We start from the raw sequence: 22677 nt of genomic DNA, 5'->3' as shown, positions 1-22677 counted from the left end.
TGATGCTGATTGGGCAGGAAATCTTGATGACAGAAAAAGCACTAGTGGTGGATCTTTCTTTCTTGGTAAAAGGCTGATATCTTGTACAAGCAAGAAGCATAACTACACATTCCAATCTATAGTAGAAGCAGAGTATGTGGAAACAACAATAAATTGTTCTAACATTGTTTGGTTCAAAAAATTGCTAGAAAGAATGAAGGTTGAAATCAAAGAGCCAGTAGTCATGTATTGTGATAACACTAGTGTAATATCTTGTACAAGCAAGAAGCATAACTACACATTCCAATCTATAGTAGAAGCAGAGTATGTGGAAACAACAATAAATTGTTCTAACATTGTTTGGTTCAAACAATTGCTAGAAAGAATGAAGGTTGAAATCAAAGAGCCAGTAGTCATGTATTGTGATAACACTAGTGTAATTAACATATCAAAGAACATAGTGATGCATTCCAAAACAAAGCACACTGCTATAAAATATCACTTTTTCAAAGAACTAGTGGGACAAGAAAATCAGATTGGAATATGTCCATACAAAAGAACAAATTGCAAACATAGTCACAAAGCCATTACCTAAGGATGCATTCTTGTATCTAAGAGGTAAGCTAGGGGTCATTCCCCTATCTAAATCTCACTAAATAAAGTTTAGTGATGCATCAACAAGAACCAAGTTAAAAATCAATTAGTTGATGTAGCATAATCAAGAGAATATTGCATATGAATCAATATTCAAGGTACATTGATACAAATTTGACATGTGATATCTTTGGCATGTGTTGTCAAAGAGGGAGAAGTTTACTGTCATATCTTTATCTTTCTAAAATTTTGTAGAGGGAGAAGTTTGAAAATAAGTTATGCAAAGGAAGAATACAACAAAAAGAAGAAGTTCTTGTGTAAAATCAAAGAGGGAGAAACTTTTTGTCAAAGGGAGTCTTGTTCTCAAAATTTCATTATGCTATGACATGTTGTGTTGTCATCAATGCGAAAGAGGGAGATTGTTGGATACAATTGATTAATTGTGTGTTGTCTTTGATGTTACACAAATGTCATATCAAATGACATACAATACTTACCAAGCTCACTTGGTCAGTGAAGATAGTTTTCCTTGTCTACCGAGCATTCACAAGTTTACTCTGAATAGATGATAGTGTCTACCAAGCTCACTTGGGTGTCGAAGGAAGTTATGTAGAAAAGAGTGTTAACTAAGCTTACTCAATTAACGAAGGGAAAGTTGAATAGAGTTAGTGTTAATCGAGTTCACTCGGTTGCCAAAGGATTTTTGCAAGTTTTTAGTGTTAACTGAGCTTCTGTTGGTTAACACAGGAAATCATTCCAAAGTTAGTTTCTATCAAGCAAGATCAACTTATGAAGGATTTTTCTTATTTTGGCATATGAAGCTTAATTACTTTGTGTATTGATTCTAGCCAACTATGATGATCAATATTGGTTATTGTAATTTAAATTTCGGCCAACTTAACAATCTAGAAGGTATAAATAAAAGGTCAAGTTGAGATTTTTGGTGTGTGTGCAAGTGTGTTGATTGAATTAAAAAGAAAAGAGAGGGAGAAAACTTGAAGGATAAGTAGGCATCCTTGTGGAGAATAAAAGTAATATTCGATCAGGAAGGATCAAGTTTAAGCAGAAAAGAGATATGGATTTAGCAATTCAGTTGCATCACAATCCAATCATTTCATTGTTACTCTCTAACCATTGTAGTAGTGATCTAAAATCTCTTAACATAGTTAGTTTAACAACTAGTTGTAAATCCTCTAACAAGGTGGCAATTCCATTGAACTATTTTAAGACCTCTTGCAAGGCCACTCCTAGCAGGGTGATTAAATCCTCTAATAGGGTCACAACTAACAATGTGTTTTGTAACCTTTAACGGGGTTGGCTCCTAACAGGGCTCACTTCAGAAAAATGAAAAATAATAACTAGTTACATTGGTGGTTTTTCCCAAATTGGGTTTCCATGTTAAATCATGGTGTCTCACATGTTCATGCTATTTCTCTTATGCTTGAAAGTTAATTACTGATAATGTTTTAAGATATGCTAAAATTAATTCACTCTACATTTACTGAGTCACAACAATTTCTATTTGTTTACTGAGCATCAACAACAATCAATTTTCTCAATCTAAATTTTAATGTTGACATCTAAGGGATCTGGGATTTATTTTAGTGGTAACTTATTCATCCCCCCTCTTAGTTACTCCTTCTGTATTTCCAATAGATCTTAGGTTTATAACAAAATTCCTTTATACAATGAATTTAGACAATTACAAAATATAACTTGCATAGAAATTTTTGTCCATCTTTATCTTCATTCAATATCCTTCCATAGATCCTTCTTGGATTTTTTCAACCATAGATCTTGCAAAAAAATTTGACTTGTTCCTTAGACCTTCTCAAACTTTCTAAATTTCCATCAAAAGTTGGCCTTAGATTCCACTTTTCCAAACTTGTTCATCCAGCTATCACTTGGTAAACATAACATTTAATCGAAAAATATAACACTTAATTAATACTGACTTTTTTTAGCAATACTGCAGTCACTCGGTGAATACAATCTCCCTTCATTAACCTTGTAACTTGATTGACCTCGCGTTCTCCAATATATTGCAGCAATAAAACAATCAAACTAATAATACATTATCATTGTCTATCTTATTCAAGTACCAATTGAATACTTTACATATCAACTTTGTTTTTATCATGATTTTTTCAAATCCTCTTCATCAATAAAATCCTCTTCATCAATCTAATGATATGGTATTATACTTAGTTAGCATAATGTCTAGCCAACTAAGACTTTGATATCAATGACAATATAACAACTGTTATAAATCTTTTACATACATTCATAGAATCATCACCTAAAAATCTCCCACTATCAATTGCATTATCATTTGGGGCTAACAATATCCCCCTTTTGCATCAATGAAAACACATAATATAAGATTTTAAATTACAAAATATTACATAAGATAATCAAATGTATGCATTGACAACAATACAACTTTGTAGTTATGGTTCTTCAAACTGATACTTCGTATCTTCAATATCAACAACATCTTCATCATCTTCAACATCTTCAACATTTATCCCCCTTTGGATATGATCTCTTATTTTATGTTTAGGATTCTTTCTCATCTTCATCTTTGTAACACCCCTCATTTGTGTAATCTTTCTTCCCTTACCATTTCATTGCCCCCTTTGACATACATTTCTCTTAATCATTTTCTCCATTTGGTGTATTCTCCCTTATTATTAGTCTTCTCCCCCTTTGACAATAATGACAAAGGTCATTATAAATTTAATTATGAAACTTATAAAACCTTGTAGTTATCCTCTTACCTTGAATTTACATATTACATCAGTTGGTAGCACCCCCTACTATTTTAAAGGGTGTCAACTACTATTTTTTTATTGGATGACTTATTCTAGCCCTAATTTTATAAGCGACAAAAGCTTTTATAAAATGGCTTAGGGTTAGGGATTTCACAATGAATGTATGGTGATATTGTAGCTTCTTGTGATAGTATTGAGCTATAAGGGATTGCAGATTGTAATCACTAGATAATAATAATACTAGACTTGTTGTTGGTGGGCATATCCTAGGGATTGGGTGAACCACATTAAAACTTTATGCCTTGTGTTCTATTCTGTGTGATTTATTATTTTTTTGATATTGGTTATATTTGTGTGTAAATATAATTTTTGTTTGTGGTTAATCCTTACAAGTGATATTAGAGCTAAACTTTTGTCATCATCATTTTTTTAGCTATCCTCTACAGGAAGGTCTTGTGCTCAAGTGGGAATCTCATGGTTGAGTGGGAGCGATGAAAGATGAGGGTAAGCTAAAGGTTAAGAAGTTTAATGGGAAGAAATTTTAGTTATGAGAAATGCAAATGGAGGACTATCTTTATCAGAAGGATTTATGGAAGCCATTGGAAGGAAAAACCAAGAAACAAGGAACTATGATAGATGAGGACAGGGAGATATTAGATAGAAAGGCATTTGGAAGTATTCGATTATGCATGACACCTTTAGACACCCAAAAATTGGAAAAAACCTAAATCATACAATTTCAGTCAATCAATGCAAATTAAAGAGAAAATTAGAAGAAACACAATATAATTTCAAATAAAAAATCACATCAGGTCATTAATCACCTATCAAATCGACAAGACCTAAATCAACTTTAAAAGAGGAGAAAAATATTTCAAATTCATAAAATCAAATTCAAAAAAGGAGGAAGAAAAAGACAAAGTGTTGAGACTAAATAACACATTTATTAAATCAACAAAATTAGTTATCCTCACAAAATCGAAAATCTCCCTTTTTCATTTTAAAAGAATTAAAAATATCCTCAATTATCCTCAAAACCAAGTTTGTTGGACTCATCCTCCTAGTCTCTTATGAGATATTTTCATTTACACTTTCACCCATCAATCAATGGTGAAAATCATGATTCTTACCCCAACCTCTTTCAAAATCCTATAAATAGGAGGGAAATGTAAGAGTCAAGGGACCCAAGTTTTAGGCATCTGCACTATAAGCATATTTTGATTCATCATTTTAGAATTATCATTTTAGTATTTCTTTTATGTTATTTAGCATCATTTATTACATTTTAGCTTGTTGCATATCCATTTTTCTAGCATATAATCTGCATTATAGTCATAGATCTTGCATGAATTCTTGTAGATCTGCATTTCTAGCATACTCCCATTCTAGAACTATCACTAAGATGCTGGTCTGAGAGCTATTTTAGTAGTTGTAGTTAGGGAAACATGAGAAAATCATAGAGATTGCATTTTGATGATGATATCTTGGGTCTAGTCTAGTTCATCATTAGTCTATTTGCATTCTACACTAAAGTTTCATGAATACGCATTCACATCATGTACAAATTGGCGCTCACCATGGGTTTGAACTAAAAGCCTCCGTATTTTCAAGTTTTTCAGTCTAATCTTTCATTTCTAGTGTAGATCTATGTTTCTTGCTATTTTCTTGTGCAGATCTGATTGAATACAGGTTCTACAGCATTCGAGAGGTCTCACATCAACGAGAACAACGTTCCAAAGTTTTCCCTGAGTGTGCAAGGGCTAGATCTGAATCTTCTGATGCTTCTACACTCTATTTTAATATTTCTAAGAGATATTATAACACTTTTGAACTCTATTTTAATGCATTTAATCTTTATGAAGTGCATTTAAATTTTTCTACAACACATTTAAATCTTTCTGCAGTGCTTTTGAAGTTTTCTGTGATGCATTTGCATACTTCTATAAGGCATTTAATCATTTCTAAAGTGCATATAAAACATCTTAGGGTGAATTTTCTTTTCTTATAGTGAATTTTTAGACTAAATAGTTTGTATGATTCTTTCTGTAATGCATATGAGTATTTCTATTGCGCATCTAGTAAAATTTATAGTTTCTTGAATCTATCTTCCATATCTGAATCGTGTTTTCTTACAGGTCCCTTCCAAGTTAACTAAAAGCTTCTAGATTGTAGACAATATGTGAGAGGAATGAAGACCTCCTAAAAGTTCCTAGCCTTTTCTAGCTCCGAATCAGGTAAGTGGACCTTGGCTCTTGTCAATACAAAGTACGACATTTCAAAGTTCCAAACATAACTTAATAGAAGTGTTCAATCTCAATGATCCAAAATAGAAGTAGGCCTATGCTCTCAACTCCTTCAAGTTGATTAGAATGCTCAACCTTTTGTAAGGATTAGTTATAATTGAATAAGGAAAAGAATCCACACATAGCCTAAATAGGAGCCCCTCTATCTTCAGTAGTATAAGGGCTGGTAATCAGAACTTCATCTTTGTTGTGTTTGGGAAGTCAAAACAGTAGGGATATGCTCTCACTCTCCTTAGGTGATCAAAATCCTAAACCTATTGTGATTTCCATTTCCTACTTTACACAAGGTAGGATTATCTTTCCATAGGAAGGCTACCTCCTAAGTTGCCTTGGCAAGGCCAGTGAGAGGGATTGCCTCCTAATCTTATATTCCTAATCGAATGCAAGCCACTCAAGTTTGGTATATTTCCTTCCTCAAGTAGTCTCATAAGGGATTTTACCAAACCTCCTTAGCATTAGTGGGAAGCTCTCTATCACAAGAGAGGTAAATCCAAATATAGTTGGTTAAACACTAAGAGCCACTAGTCACTAGCTTTAGATAACCTTGCTAGGAAGCCATTTTCTTCCATTTATTAGGTGCATGTGGTTTTACATTTTGTTTTCATCTTACTTCTATCATGGTTAGAAGTGCTTTAAACTTAATAACAAACACCAGTGCAAATCACAATCCTTCCAGAAAGAAGAACTTCAAATCGGTATAAAAAAACCAAGTCCAAAATGAAGACATTACTGCGCATATACTACATAAAAAAATGCTTCTAAACATCCCAATAATGCTTCTAATCTTTGTTATAATGCATATTCTTATTAAACAATGCATGTAGCCTTAAAACAACACATTTTCCCAGTAGAATGACACATCTAAATTATTAAAAATGCATATAACATTTAGAATAGCTCATATGAGCATTAAAACAACACATATGATCAATTAAATAGTGCATTTGACCAATCTTGCAACACGTCTGAGAAAAAACATAAAACAACGACCATCTGTGTGCCTAATAATTGTGGACAAATGACCAATTTGGATACCCTTTTCCTTGCTGGTATTTGACAAAGTCTAAGAAATTCCATATTTGACTAAAAATATCTTTTTGAAAAAAGTTGAGCTACAAACACCATTATCAACCCAACAATTATCATCGCTTCATTCACACATCAAGCCAAAAAAATTCGAAGACACCCATCTGTCCCCTACTCGACTTCATGAAAGTGAAACTCATCAATATTGGCAAATACCTTGTTCCACCTAGCTTGTTACTATAGACAAATTGTGGTCAATGTAAATCCTCACATTCCAAAAATATCTAAGAACTAAAGGAATCCAACTCATGTTTCATGCCACCTCATAAAACTAGTATAGCTACAAAACTAAAATGATCACCTATATGAGTGAGTGCTAGTATAGCTAACCAAACCATCAAGCACACAAAACCTCTAGATCTCCTTGAACCTACTACAACAATAGATTGCTCATAGAATGCAACTATTCACAAATCACCCTCATTCAATCAAAACTTGGAGCCCATGGCCACAATGGGTTCACTTAACGTATGGGATGACATAAGTATTGAAACTAAGATCAATTTTTTTTAACAAAATCTTGAGCTTTTTGACATCATGGACAAGATATTTAAAAAACATAAGGAACATTACATACTAGCATTAGCACAAGGTGCAAAATTTCCATCTAACTTTGATGTGACCAACTTAAAACAAGACGAAGAGGAGTCACCCCTAGATGTTGTCATGCAAAAGTTACAAGACCTACAAATAAAATAGAAAAAATGAAGAGAGGAAAAATACAACCTGTAGAATTCAGCCTCGAGAAGGTGTGTCCTCTCCCCTTTAATAAGAACATAACCTTCATGCCTTTCCCACAAAATGTACAAATACCAAAATATGATAAATACTTTGGCACATTAGATCCACAAGACCACCTTAGACAATTCTATACCCTGAGTATGGAATTTGTCCATGACATGATGTACTTGATGTGATTGTTCCCTAAAAGCCTTGGTGGGAAAGCCATGGAGTGGTTCTCCAAGCTATCCTCCACTATCAAAACCTTTGACCAATTGGCTTCCGTGTTCATCTCTCAATATTCCTACAATATTGAAAGGGAAGTTGCAATGATCAACTTATGTAAAATGAAACAACTTCCCGACGAGTCATTCAAAAATTTCTTACAATGGTGGAGACACATGTTTGCTAAGTATCACATAGACATACCTGATAAAGAGAATATTGACATCTTCGTTGATAGTCTTTCCAAACCAATGAATTACTGGCTCCAACTCCAAGGGCCCAAAGATTTCAAAACCACCTTAGAAAATGTTACTAAGGTAGAAGAGACCTTAATAAATAATGACATCATTAAACTATCAAAATATGGTAAGGGCTTTTCAAATAGCTCCATGCAGATTCATAATTCCTCTGATCAGGCCACTGATAAACAAAAGTTGTGGTGGTGAAACAACAAAAAGAACACTGTTAATGATGGGATGGTTGAAGCCAACCATGTCAAACTTCAAACTCAATCCCATCTAAACCAATCATATCCTATTGTCAACAACACTAACCCAAACACACCCTAACAAGATAATGCCCACCCATTCTATCAATGCAATGTGGAAACCCCCTTGACGACCAATCAACAAGTTGCCTACAATCAAGCTCCTCCTCCCCATAGATACCAATCTTCCAATATACCCAAGGTGTACACTCCTATTAGGGTGTCTTACGAGAGCACCTTGCAAACCCTCTTGGCTGATGAGCTCAATGTACTTCCTAAGGCCAAACCCTATGAACCCCAAGTCAAACCAAAATTGTGGAATGACAAGCACATTTGTGCCTACCATCAATATAGGGGACATTTAACAAACAATTATTTTTCCCTTAAGGGGGCAGCCCAAAAATTAATCAATGATGGGGTCATTGAAATGAACAACCTTAGCAATAATGAAGACCATATGGCCTTCAAGAACCCCTTCATGAGTCATGAAAAGGGTGAATCCTCCAAAGTCAATCAGAACACACCTCCTCACACTAAGGTTAATTATGCACATCATTATGACAATACCATTAACATGATTTCCAACTTTGATGACACTATAAATGTCATCATAGTTAAAAATAAAAACAAAAAATAATCCTCAAATGCTATTACCAGAAGTCAAGCCTCCAAAGTTATCCTACTAGGACCTGTGACAAATCCAAATCATGTAGCTACCAGCTCCTCCTTGCCCAAGTACAACCTTGTCAACCAAGTACTTAAGACTCCAGTGCATATCTCCATTTTAAAACTATTACATATTTCCTTGGAGCATAAAGAAATACTTACAAAAGCCTTAGTACCAAACGACCTAGATGTGAGTAGATTTTAGAACATGGTCAGCAACCTGGTTTTTCCTCATCGCATATCTTTTTCAACCCAAGATGACATGTTCGTCATCCAACCCCAAAAATATCCTTTGCATATTGAAGTCTTTATCCATAGAAACAGAGCTAAGTGAGCATTGGTCAATGGTGGAGTAGGCCTCAATATTTGCACACTCAATTTAGTAAAAGCCCTAGGGTATACAGAGGATACTGTTGATCCAAGAAAGAAAATTACCATCAAAGCTTATGATGATGAGGAAAGATCCTCCAAAGGCATGGTTATTTATCCAATCAGAGTAGGACCAATTATGAAAGAGACTATTTGTCAGGTCTTAGACCTACAATTAACTTATAACATCCTATTGGGAAGACTGTGGATTCATGACATGTAGGCCATTCTTTCCACTTATCATTAGTGTCTTAAATTTCCTTACATGGGTCAAGAGGTGACCATACCAGGAGATCAACACTTTTCCCAATATTATAATTCCCTTGTCCCTCACAAAAAGGAAGAAAGTAGCACACCAACAAATCTCATCAGCCAGTCCATAAATACAGACACTTCATCCTCTACCAACCAAAACAATAACCACTCATTAATGTCAACTAAGGGTAAAGAGAAAGTGGGTTGTTCGGGTCCTTTCGTTCCTTCACCATCATCATCCAAAGACCCTAAATGGTCACACTACAAAGAAGTGGATAGATTGATGAAAGAATTTGATAGAAAGTGCAAATTGCATCGCAAAGGGGTGGGTGAGTACTCAGTTTCCCTATTTGATCCCCCACTTCCTCCGAGATCTCATGGAAAACTGTCATCCACCAAGCCTTATCATGCACATTTTATCAAAGCAAGTAGCACACCTCCAAGCTTAGTGACAAAAATTAGTCAAAAAAAATTGACATCTCCCCCCACCTACATGGAAAAGGTTTTGACCTAATGAAAAAGATGGGATACATGGGAGATAGTCCTTTAAGAAAAGGGATAGGCATCATTAAACCTCTAATGGCACAATTTAGGTCTAACAAGTCCAAAATGGGGGTAGGATATGATGAACAAGATAGGACACATGCCTCTTTTGAAGCTCATCCTAAGCATAGTGATTCCTCCTTTTCCACCCTGGCATGGGTACCTAAACAACAAGATGGTTATAGCTAGAAAACAATAGACATCATAAATGTGAATCTATCCCTCTTAGGTTCATATCCCATGAGAGAACCATCTATAAAAACCTCTAATAATGAAGATGATGACGATTCCACTAAATGGGAATTTGAGTCATTATCTGAGAATTTTCTTCACGATAAAGAATGCGATGTAGTTCACATACCTACATATGATAGTTTTGCTACACAAGGAATAACCTCTAGTCCAAGACCCACTTCGTCAAGGATAAGGATACAATAGAGCAGCTTAGAAGATGATGAACATGTTGAAGGGTTTTAATTTTAGACCCTATTCCCTGACTTCTTTCCAATAGAAGTTGAAGATGATTAGTACGAGTCTCTCACAAGCTCTACTTTTCCCAATACTCTAGAAGAAGCTCCTGTCATAGATCTAACCAATATAGTGTATGAGCCATCCAATGAAATCATGTCTTTAGACCCTACTAAACCCTTTATATATTATGAATCACTCCCCCTAGTCCATCCCAAACTCATCAACTAGGAGACAACCAAGACTCACCACATCTCTCATTTTGACACTAAACATGAAGTCTTCATCTACCTTAACATGGTTGAACCATCTCATCAACAAAGGAAAAAAGAAAGGCATATAGTCAAGTTTGGTATCAATTACCTCAACCACACTAGAACAGGTCAAGCATTCCACAACCTTAATGATCAATACCAAGTTGTGGCTGACCTCAAGAAAAACATGGAAAAAAATAGAAGTGACACATCCCAAGGTGAAAACCCAACTGTGGCACCCAAAAATGGGGTGATTGATACTTTACCCAAACGCTCTGAGGAAAGATCTTCTATTTTGATTGAACCAACGAAACTAGTCAACATCAGCATAGAGCAAGAACCAAGGGCCATTTATTTAGCATTGTCCTTATGCACAGAGGAAACATAGGAATTAATCTAATTCTTTGAAGAAAGATAGATAAAATTTGCATGGTCTTACATAGACATGCTTGACTTAGACCCGAATTTAATCCTCCATCATCTCAACATTTCCCCAGAGGCCAAGCTAGTAAAACAAAAGCTTAGAAAGATGCATCCCCATATAGCTCTGTTAGTCAAAGTAGAGTTAGAAAGTTAATTAGCACCAATTTCATCTAGCCCTTGATGTATGCATCATGGATATCCAACATTGTTCCCATATCAAAAAAGAATGGTAGCATCTACATCTACATCAATTTTCAAGATTTAAACAAAGCATGTTCCAAAGATGATTTCCCCCTTCCCAACATCGACACCATTGTCGATCTAATAGTAGGTCATTCCATGTTTTCACTCATGGATGGATTTTTAGGGTATAATTAGATCAAGATAGCACCAGAAGATCAAGAGAAAACAAGTTTTACTTGTGTGTGGGGCACATTTTGTTGGAATGTAATGCCCTATGGGCTAAAGAATGTTGGACTTCCTATCAATGGGCCATGACCACTATCTTTCATGATATGATGCATATCTTTATGAAAGATTATGTGGATGATATCCTTGCCAAATCCCATAGTTGAGAAGAACATCTCCCCATACTGGCCAAGTTATTCACCCACCTAGAAGCAATCAAAGTTAGGCTCAATCCCATGAAATGCACTTTTGGTGTCAAATCAAGAAAGCTCCTAGGATACTTTGTGTTGACCAAAGGGATAAAAGTTGACCCCAAAAAGGTACAAGCCATAATTAGTATGCCAACTCCAAAGGACCTGAGTCAGTTACGCTCTCTTCAAGGTAGGCTTCAATTAGTTCATTGATTCATTTCTTAGTTGGCAGAAAAGTGTATACCTTTTACACACTTACTATACAAAGATATAAATTTTAAGTGGGATGACCAATGCCAGAAGGCTTTTGACTTACTCAAAAACCTACTTGATGAATTTTCCTATGTTGGTACCTCTCGTACCACACAAACCTTTGTTATTGTACATTTCTATAACAGATAAATCAATCAGAGCCCTCCTAGCCCAAGAAAATGACCAAGGAAAAGAATAGGCTATCTATTACATCAGTCATACCTTGGTCAATTATAAGCTCAAATACTCTTTTATTGAAAAGGCTTACCTAGCCATAGTTTTTGCTTCCCAAAAGCTATGTCACTACCTTTTAACACAAAAATTCAAGATCATATCAAAAATTGACCCCCTCAAATATCTTCTCAACAAAACAACATTAACTATTGGATTGGCTAACTAGGTGATGATCCTAAGCAAGTTTGACATTGAGTATGTTGATAGGAAGGAAATAAAAGGATAAGCCGTTGCCAATCAATTGGTAGATGTGCCTATAGAGAGTTCAAATCCTATCCTAGTAGATTTCCTAGATATGTAGATTGTTCAGACAAAGCTAGTAATGTGGAAATTTTGATGGTTCCTACACACACCATGGATGAAGTGCCAGTATCTTGTTCATCACACCACTAGGCGTTACCATCCCTAAATCTTACAAAATGCTTTTCTCCTACACCAAAAACATGGCCAAATGTGAAGCTTTGGTCTTGGGTCTCAAGCTAGCTTTAGAATGGAAACTGACAGCACTAGAGGTTTATGGAGACTCCTAGTTGATCATCGATCAAGTCACCAACACTTATCAGAAAAAAGATGAAAAATTATTGCCTTATAAAAATTTGGTTGATACACTCAAGGCATGTTTTTTTCACATTACTTTTTAGAAAATTCCTAGAGAGAAGAATAGAGTAGTAGATGCTATGGTCACCTTGGCCTCCTTACTCTAGCTCCCAGAGCAGCACAAGCGGTATGAGTTCTTAGTAGAAGAGGTGGTTCAACTCACATTTATTCAGCCTAATTCCCTTATCATTTTCCACTTAGAAACTCTTGATTCCCTTTGTTATAGCCCCATCATCACTTAGCTCCATGATAATACCATTCTGTTTGACCTCTCACGTAACCAAAAATGAAATTTCATTTGAGAAACCTCACGTCACATCTTGGTGGCCGATACGCTGTATAGGAAAAGTCTTGATGGTACTTTATTTAGATGTCTCGAAAAGGATGAGTCTAGAGTCACTTTGTAGGAAGTCCATGCAGGGATTTTTGGGTCACACTCCAGTGGGTTCACACTAGCAAAGAAGATTCTTAGGATGGGCTATTTTTGGCCAACAATGAAAAAGAATTCTATCAACTATGTCAAAACCTGCAAAAAATGTCAAATCCATGGTAACCTTGTTCATGCGCCAGCCCAAGAGCTCAACCCTTTGGCCACACCATGGAATTTTTATCAGTGGGGCTTTGATTTGATTGGAGCCATCCATCCACCCTCCTCCAATGGACATAAATGGATTATCATCGCCACTAAATACTTCACCAAGTGGGTTGAAGTGGCACCACTTGCTGACTCTATGGGAAAAAAAATCTTTTCTTTCATTTTAAACCATATCATTTTTTAGTTTGGCATTGTTAGAAATAATAACATCGAAATGAACTAAAATAAAAGAATTAACAATTAATCCAAGCGAGTTTGTGAAAATAGTTACCATAAACTCAGATCCAAAGAGAGAGTGAAAGAATGAACAATCACCAATGAATCAAAAAGAGGAGACAAAGATTTGAAATGGGAAAGAAAAGAAAACCCCTTGTGAATAATATGAATGAGGCAAATGCCTAAAGAATGAAAGGAGAGAGAAGAGAGAAAATGGAGCCACTGGCTCATTACAAGAACTACATAGTGATTGTGTGTTAAGAATGAGAGAGAAGCATCTCTTATAAAGAGATGAGAGGAGGAGTCATTTGTAACTCCCATGTGAATGATTGCCACATTCATAAGTGTGTGCATAACAAGTGTCATAATCCTCTTAAGGAGGAATAAACTATTTTCCTTAATAAAGGAATTACAAAAAAGACTTGTCCTCACATGTGGACTAGAGGACAAACAACTTAAGGGATACCTTGGTTTATCCCATTTAATAAATACAATCAAGGAAAGATTATAAATTCTAACAGGCATACCCCACACCATTCTCATGAACAATGTCGTGTACTTTAAAAATCAAATAATTGATGAATTATGTGAAAAGTTTCACATTATACACCACTCCTCATCAATTTATTACCCTCAAGGCAATGGCCAAGCAGAGGCCACCAACAAAACCATTATCAACATCCTCAAAAGAACCATCAATGATTTTGGTAGAGATTGGCACTTACAATTGAACCTCACCCTCTAGGCCTAGAAGACGAGTGTCATGACACCTACAGGCACAATGCTCTTCTCCTTGGTTTATGGCTGTAAAGCCATTCTTCCTTTAGAAGTTGAGATCCCATCCTTGAGAGTTACTCTTCGAGACATCCTATTAGATGAGGATTATAGAGTGGCCCATCTAGAATAGCTAGAGTTTTTAGAAGAACATCAACATGCAACACATGAACATCTCAAAGTGTATCAAAATAGGTTATCAAGACATTACAACAAAAAGGTCAAACCTCATATTTTTCAGATTGGTGACCTAGTGCTCCGAGAAAATCGTAAGAACCAAGTGGCTAGAGAAAATAAAGGAAAATGGGAGGCCAATTGGATTGGTCCCTACATTATCACAGAGTCCTTTGGGACCGTTACTTATAAACTTTGAGATTGTGATGGCATAGACTTAGCAGAACCCATCAATAGCATTCATCTCAAAGGGTTTTATGTCTAAAACTTTGAGAAACACATCAAAAACACCAAAAAAATAAATTAAAAAAAATAGTTCAAAAGAAGTGAGAATGCCACCTTTGGGTTGAAAGAGGGTGAGAGACAACACCTTTAGACTTCCCTGAACAACACAAGTCCTTCAATGCTGAAAAATAGTCAAGACAACCCTCAAGCAACCTCCTCTAGAAAAATTTTAATTGTTTGAGGCTCATCTAGCCCCATCAAGTTAATTTCACACATACCCAATTGTGAAACACTTGTGGGTCATGGTTTCATGGTTCTTTGGCATTAGATATAGTTCACAATAGAAAAGACAACTAGTATGATTGCAACAAAGGGGAGCACAAAAAACTCAACAAAACATGGAGTCTGATTATGTACTGAGATACCATAGATATGAATTGTAGGAAAATCAATGCACATCTCAGCTATCCACCTTGACCAATGATCACTAATGCTTGTTTTCATCCTTGTTCGACCCATTTGATGTCCTAAACTCCTTTCATTACACCCCTCGCATCCAAAACATAACCATCCACGCCCATGTTCCTACCTTTTGGCCCATTTTTAGTCTCCTGACCTCTTTAGGTACCTCACACGGTCTGGTTACCCCCTGTATTCCAAAAAATATCACTCGCATCCTCATTCCACTCCCAAAAATAACCCCAAAATTGTTTAAAAATTATCAAAAAAATTCAAAAATTGTCTAAAAATATCAAAAAATCCAAAAATTGCCTAAAATTATCAAAAAAAAAAAATCATCTAAAAATTATCAAAAAAATTCAAAAATCATCTAAAAATATAAAAAAAAATCACAAATTGCCCAAAACCTTTGAAAAGGGGTCATAATTGCCAAACATAGTTGTAAAAGCTTGAAAAATTAACAACACCCCTAAATTCCTGTCAATTATGCCTCACTCTAGCTCAAATCGGCTATATAACAGCTGAAGTGCCTAAATGGTACTAAGAATCAGCATAGTAATGTCCTGAAACATCTCTCTAGGCTTTGGAAAATCTAGCACAATGTGGATAGTGCAAGAGGTACCCTTGTTCCCTTCCTCTTGTCATGAGCAACAATTCCCAACAGATCATTAGTCTTATTTATGTTGCAACGGCCATGATTAGTCTAGCCCCCTTCAACAAATATATCAATGTTATCAAAAAGCTTAGATATCTGTCATACTCTTTTGTCCTCATCCAACTAGGGGTACAAAATAAGTATGCGTAAGTGTGAGAGCTTGGCTCCCCCTCAAATGCCTTTTTTAGGCCTCTCAAGCACCTTGTTAGGTCCAGAACGCCTTTTACAGGCCCTCAAATGCCTTTTCAGGTCTAAATACCTTTTTCAAGCCTCTCAAGCATCCTTTTCAAGGCCCAAGTGTCCTTTTTCAAGCCCCTCAAATGCCTTTTTAGGCCCAAAAACCTTTTACAGGCCCCTCAAATGCCATTTTCAGGCCTGTCAAGCACCTTTTTCAAGGCCCAAATGTCCTTTTCAAGACCCCTCAAGTGCCTTTTTTAGGTCCAAACACCTTTTTAGGCCCCTCCAGTGCCTTTTTAGGCCCAAAGCGCCTTTTTCAAGGCTCTAATGTCCTTTTTGGACCCCTCCAACACCTTTTTGGGTCAGCAAACTTTTTTCTTAAGGCCCTACTTCACTTTCTCAAGGCCCGAGTGTCCTTTTTGGGCCCCCAAGCACCTTTCTATAGGCCTTGAGAATATCTATCTTGACACATACCTAGAGGAATATCTCAACACTAGCCTTATTATTGTCTATAATGACTATTAATATACACAAAATTATGCCCTGCACATTGTGATTCCCCATATATTACATAGATTTGTATTCCTCCTCCATTATGAGCCTACACAGACATTCTTGTCTACTAGTAAAGGTTTTCGTTCCTTTATGGATCGTATTGTTCCCACTTTTATGAAGATTTAAAACCTTTCCAACATTTGTCACAAAACACCAAAACATTCAATATCTATCAAAAATTCCAAAAACATTCACATATTCCTAAAAATGCTAAAAACATCCAAATATATTCCAAAAAATATCAAAAATGAAACATGACAATGCATTACAATAAACATTAGTTGTCCCTTTGCTTTCCACAACAACAAGCACAAAATTTTTATTCTCCTATGATGACAATGACAACATTACATTCAACCAATTCCTAGCAGACCATTTATTTTGGCCTCCTTGGGGGAGGTGGCAGGATAGGGTGTCAAATCAATGGTGTCTCTTTTGGCCTAGCTTTAGAGGACGAAGCCCTTGGTGTCAATTCTCTATGTACCCACACCGCATCCATGGGAATTGGAAACCTCATGCCATGTAATTACATGTTCAAAAACTGTGTAAATTCCCTATCTACAAACTACATCTCTCAATGATCCCCATTCAGGAACGCCTGATAATGTCCCATCCAATAAGTGGCTTCCTGGTGTACCTTTGGTGTATTTCCATGAACACATTCTCCACTAACTTGCTTACCCCTAGTGTAGTGATCCCTCATTGGGCCACATCCCACTCCTATTGCATCTGATCAGTCATCATTCACTAGTGCTCCACATCCACTTCCACCTCACCCAAACACTACTGCAATTGTCTTCCCTTCCCCTCACTTAATGCTAACCACTCTTTCAAATTTAATGCTAGGTTGTTTGCTTTTTCAATTTATTCCCTAAATGACTTTGACTGTGACTTTAGTAACACTAGTTCATTGTGCGCACTCTCTAAACTTGCTTGTGCTATCTTGAGCGATTCCTGAAACTACTGATCCCATGACTACTCTGCTTGCATTCCTACATCACTTCCCTCCACTCGCACATGTTCCACATGAAATTACATTTCTAGTGACTACATCCATGCCTACTTTGCCTCCACCTCCACTTGCAGTCATCTTGCCTCTGTTTGTGCCTCATCTTCTTGCACCTTCTCCATCAATCCCAAAAAAAATGTGACCTCCTATTCTACATTCTCTCCTCAGACTCTCTCTATAGCTAAAAATTCATGTAATTCCTTTGTGTCGTATGATGATTGACCTACACCTCCCACCTCTAGCTTTGGGTTTAACTATGGAGGAAACTCTGTAGTTAAGTGCGCTCAGGTTGGAGTAGTACTGGGATGGGTGACCTCCCGGGAAGTCTTGGTGCTTCACCCCTGTGAGCATCACCTAGATCCAATGAGTGCTAAGTGTTCCATTAATTCTCATGAGAGATGGATTCATGTTGAATCACTACTCATGAAACATGGGTCAATGAGTTTGACTCAAAATCACATAGTTAAATCCTGATATTCACATCACAATTTGACTTGCTGTGGAAATTATCTCCTACTTATCAATCTATATATTATCTACTTTCTATGGGAAAATTTATCATCTATTTTTTATGAAGAGCATCTACGATCCATTATCAAGCATCCATTTTCAAGTGAGCAAGCATTTTATCATTCAAGCATTCAAGTTTTCCATTGAAGATCAAGGATTGAAGCATTCAAGCCTTTGAAAGGATTTGGTTCAAGCATTTAAGATTCATCATTCAAACCCTAGATCTAGCCATCATGGTGGTGTGATATTCCTTCAAGATCCTTTTTTTATCTTCAAGATTTATTCATTATTCTATCAAGGTAGATTCTAAGTGTACAATCATGGAAGTTTTCATTTACCTTTGTTAATGTTATGTTCAAGATTTCATATCAATATACTTGTTTACATTTCAAACATAATTGCATATCTATTGAATATCATAGCTTCATTGTTAGATTTACTTCTACTACTTGCTAGCATTCCTTATTTCAATTTTATTATTAATGTTGATTCCAAACTAGGGTTTGACCAAGGCAAACCCCTCATCGAAACAAAAAATCATTTTTCTTGCAGATCAAGGTGTGGAACAATGAATTAAAGAGTAGATTTGGATACCCTTTTTGTCTCACTTGCGAGATCCATGAATAGAAATTTCGTCAAAGTAGTGCAGGTCAAGGTTAAATTTTTGGGGTACAATTTTGCCCAGGGGTAAGATTGTGCCCCTCTATCTGGGTCAAGGCTGACCTCCCTTCAAAAGGACAAACATTTTCTAGATTTTCTCTATTTGGACATTTCCTATCCAGAACATGTTGGAGAGATCCTTGAAACTGTACACAGACATCAGAAATCAACATTTTCTAGATTTGTCCTACTTCATGGTAAGTATTTATCTTCTATTTATTTCAGATTTCAAGTTCTTACTTCTCAAATAGCAAGACCATATGACCTTCTTTCTCCCTATTCTTCATTGCTTGATCCATTTTTACATTGATCACTTTCTTGTGCTTAATCAATTTGGATCATTCCTTTTGCGAAGTCAGGTTGAGGATAGGTCCTATTTTCTTTATATTCATTTTGGTGAACCTGAGATGCTTATCCCCCATCTATTGTGGAATTAGATGCCCTATTGTGTTTTGCAATGTTAAATTTTGTTTCATATTTGGTAGGTCTTTTCTTGCATTAAGATTAGCTTTCATTTCTACGCTTGCTTTTTAAAATTCAAAAATCCAAAAAAAATTCTATATATTCAATAAAATGCAAAAAAGATTCTTGCATTTCATTTACTATGAATATTACTAAGATGCTTTGGTGTGTGGTAATGTTTCTCATTACCCTTCTTTTATCATCTGTTTACCATAATTATGAGGTTTATGAGAGTATCATTCATTTTCTTATGTTCATGATCTTTCATTCTATTCTTGCTTATGCTTTTGTGGATTTAACTGATACTAGTCTTCCTACATTCAAAAATTTCATTAAAGATTCATGTGGTAGACTTATTTTTCTTTTGGATCATGTGAAGGATTTGGTCAATGATACACCATCTCCTAATCTTCCTAATTTGAATCTTATTATTCCTAATCTAATGCCTAGATCTCCATATGTTAATCCTCATTCTTCTTATGATGGAATTCAAGCTATCATTCATAATACATATGTGCAACACTTCTTTGATTTACCTTCTCCTCTAATTCATGATGATATTAAAGGAAAGGGTAAAGACACTTCTTCTAAACCTATTATTCCACCCTATTTACTTATGAACATGATAAACAATCACTTCCTATAGAAAATTTACATGATATGTATACTATAGGATCTAATATGATAACTAAAAAAGGTTATAAAAGGTTTAAGGCTTGGAGTTAATGAACGTGGTATTAAGTATCTAGTTCATATACCCTCTAAACTAGATTTTCATGGTGTTGGTTGTTCAAAATCTCAAGTTAAGGAAGGAGATGTTAATCATCATTCTCCTCTTCATAAACTTCTCCCTACACCTACCTTGGATAACTCTGATATTCGTCAAGAGGTGGCTAAATAGGTGTATGTTGAATTAATGAATTCCAAAAAAGAGATCTTTAAACCTATATCAAAAGATTCCTTATCCAAGTACAATTGTCCTTTTCATTATTGTAAAATGCACTTGCTTGCTGATTGTAGACATTTCAAATTGTATGTTTATGAACAAGCTACTTTAGGAATTATATCTCACTCTCGTGTAGTTTTACAATTCCTTCATAATTTTGATATCGACGATTCCCCTCCTTCTCATGTTATATATATTTCTTCTCTTCTTGTCTCTGGATTGAGGGGCAAGAGGTGTATTTTCATCTAGTCTCCTAGGATCCACTAGGTCTTTTATTAGGCTTAGTTGGTATTCTTTCCTCCTATTTTTCTATGATCTTATATTATGCTCTATTCAAGATATCTTTTCTAAGACATTTTTTTCCAAAGGTATCTATTGTCTTCATCCTTGTGGGGCAAGGTTCTTCCTTCTTTCACTTTGTGTAGGGAACTGCTTTCCTTAGCTTAGTGGTACTTACTTATATTACAATATAATTTCATCATACTAATAGATGTTTTGACTATGGACAACCTTTTTATATGAGAGGTTGTTTTCCTAGGTCATCACCTCTTCTTTATGTTGCAAATTATGTTCTTTATAAACTCTTACCCTTGCTTTGGTGTTAGAGCTGTGATGGTCCCTTTTTCCACTAATGATAAATTTTTAAATTTATCATGAAAATCTTGAATAATTTTGTTAGGGTTATGATTACTTTCTTCCTATTTATAGTTTAACCCTAAATAAATTTTCTTAAATCTTCATTATTTTCCATAAACCTAGACCATATAAGTAAGTGGGTTTCATTTTCCTGAAATACATTGTGTTCTTCGATGTCACGATAGAGGGTTAGCAGAATATCGCAAGCAAGCACAACAATCCTTCCCGATCTCACGATTAACGTTGTGTCATGTGGTCGTAGGTAAAAAGTTGAGCTTCTCTGATCATATGATGTCCCTTGTATCGTATGATCGTGTAACATTTTATGATCACATTATGGTCTTCTTTGATGTTACGATAAAAGTTTCTTCGGAACATCGAGAGTGGTGAGTTGGAACTATCAAGATCCTATGATAAAGTGTGTTTATTGTGTAAATGTATAAGGGATAAAGGTGATGCTGTGGTGGCATGACTTTCTGTCATTGTGAGATCATAGGGGTTATAATGATAAGCAAGTGGTGGGTTGTCTGTAGAATTTTTATATATGTGTCATGTATTATTTTGCAGTCTGTCCACTTTTTGTTCTAGAATGATCTGAATGAGTTTACATGTATACATACTTGAATATAAGAAGGAATATTGGGGACCAATGTTTTTATCTTTGTGTCATACAATGAGTTCTATTGGTAGTATTAAGGTTTAAATTGAAGGATTTTATCCTTAACAATCATTATCTTTGTAGTTTTGTCTCTTTTCCATATATCTGTAGCATTGGGACTGAATAGACAAGTTTCTCTTCAGTTTAATGCAATCCAAAAGGTTGTATGTCTTTTATTGATTGCTGCTAATTCAAGAATTAGGGAAGTTGCTTTCCATAATTGATAAGGCTTAAGGTTTATGGAATGGATGAGAATCAAAATGAAACTAAAAGTTTAATGTTGACACTTTCAATCACAAGTTGATTAAAAAGGTCTAAACTACTAATCTTTGACTCTATATCCCATTGGATAAGACACTGGTCCATTCTAAAGTTCAAGAGTACATTGTTGGTTCACCTTTATATAACAATCACAACATCAAATCAACTTATTTTCATGCATCGAAGAGATAGAAATGTTAGTCATGGCTTGTTTGCTTTACTTTCTTTAGGTTGTAATTAGCTATTGTAGTTGGGAGTTTGTCAGCAAATTATAGAAGAATATTGACCTATTCTTCTATAAGGGACAATCTTGCATAGAAGAAAATCAAGTAAAAAAGATAAATCCCTTAGGTTTTCCTGCCTTGGCTTAGCAAAGCCTAAAGTGAAGTGAGTCTTGTTGACTCTGTTAATGTTTGGCCTGAAACTGAGTCTTAGTCTTGACGAATATAGGATTTAGCTCATCCTTAGGCTTGTCCTTGACTTTGTTTCTTGGTATCAAGTTTGAATCCACTTGATATGTTCTTTACAACAAAGAACTCCAACAAAATGGTGACTCCACTGGGGATGATTTTGCAATAATCAACTGGGTCCCTAATTGGGTGTTTTCGATGTTATTTTGTCTTTCTTTAGGCTTTATTTCATACTTTCCCTTCATAAGGGTGGCAGCTCAAGTCTAAGGTTCTGTGGCTAGTGCTATAAGTTTAAGGAAATTTTAACTGAATGGATGAGAAGAAGAAGAATACATGTGCTTTCACAAGGGACCACCCAAAAATACCATTATTGGCTGAATTATCTCCTAGGACAAGAAAACATCAAAATAAGAAAGAGTTTGATTTTACTACCACTTGGGTTCCTAGGGGGAATATGTCAGCCCTAT

The sequence above is a fragment of the Cupressus sempervirens genome, chromosome 5 (assembly GCF_028749045.1).
Source record: "Cupressus sempervirens isolate cs-2001-9-10 chromosome 5, ASM2874904v1, whole genome shotgun sequence".
Lineage (NCBI taxonomy): Eukaryota > Viridiplantae > Streptophyta > Pinopsida > Cupressales > Cupressaceae > Cupressus > Cupressus sempervirens.
This window is presented reverse-complemented; position numbering follows the sequence as displayed.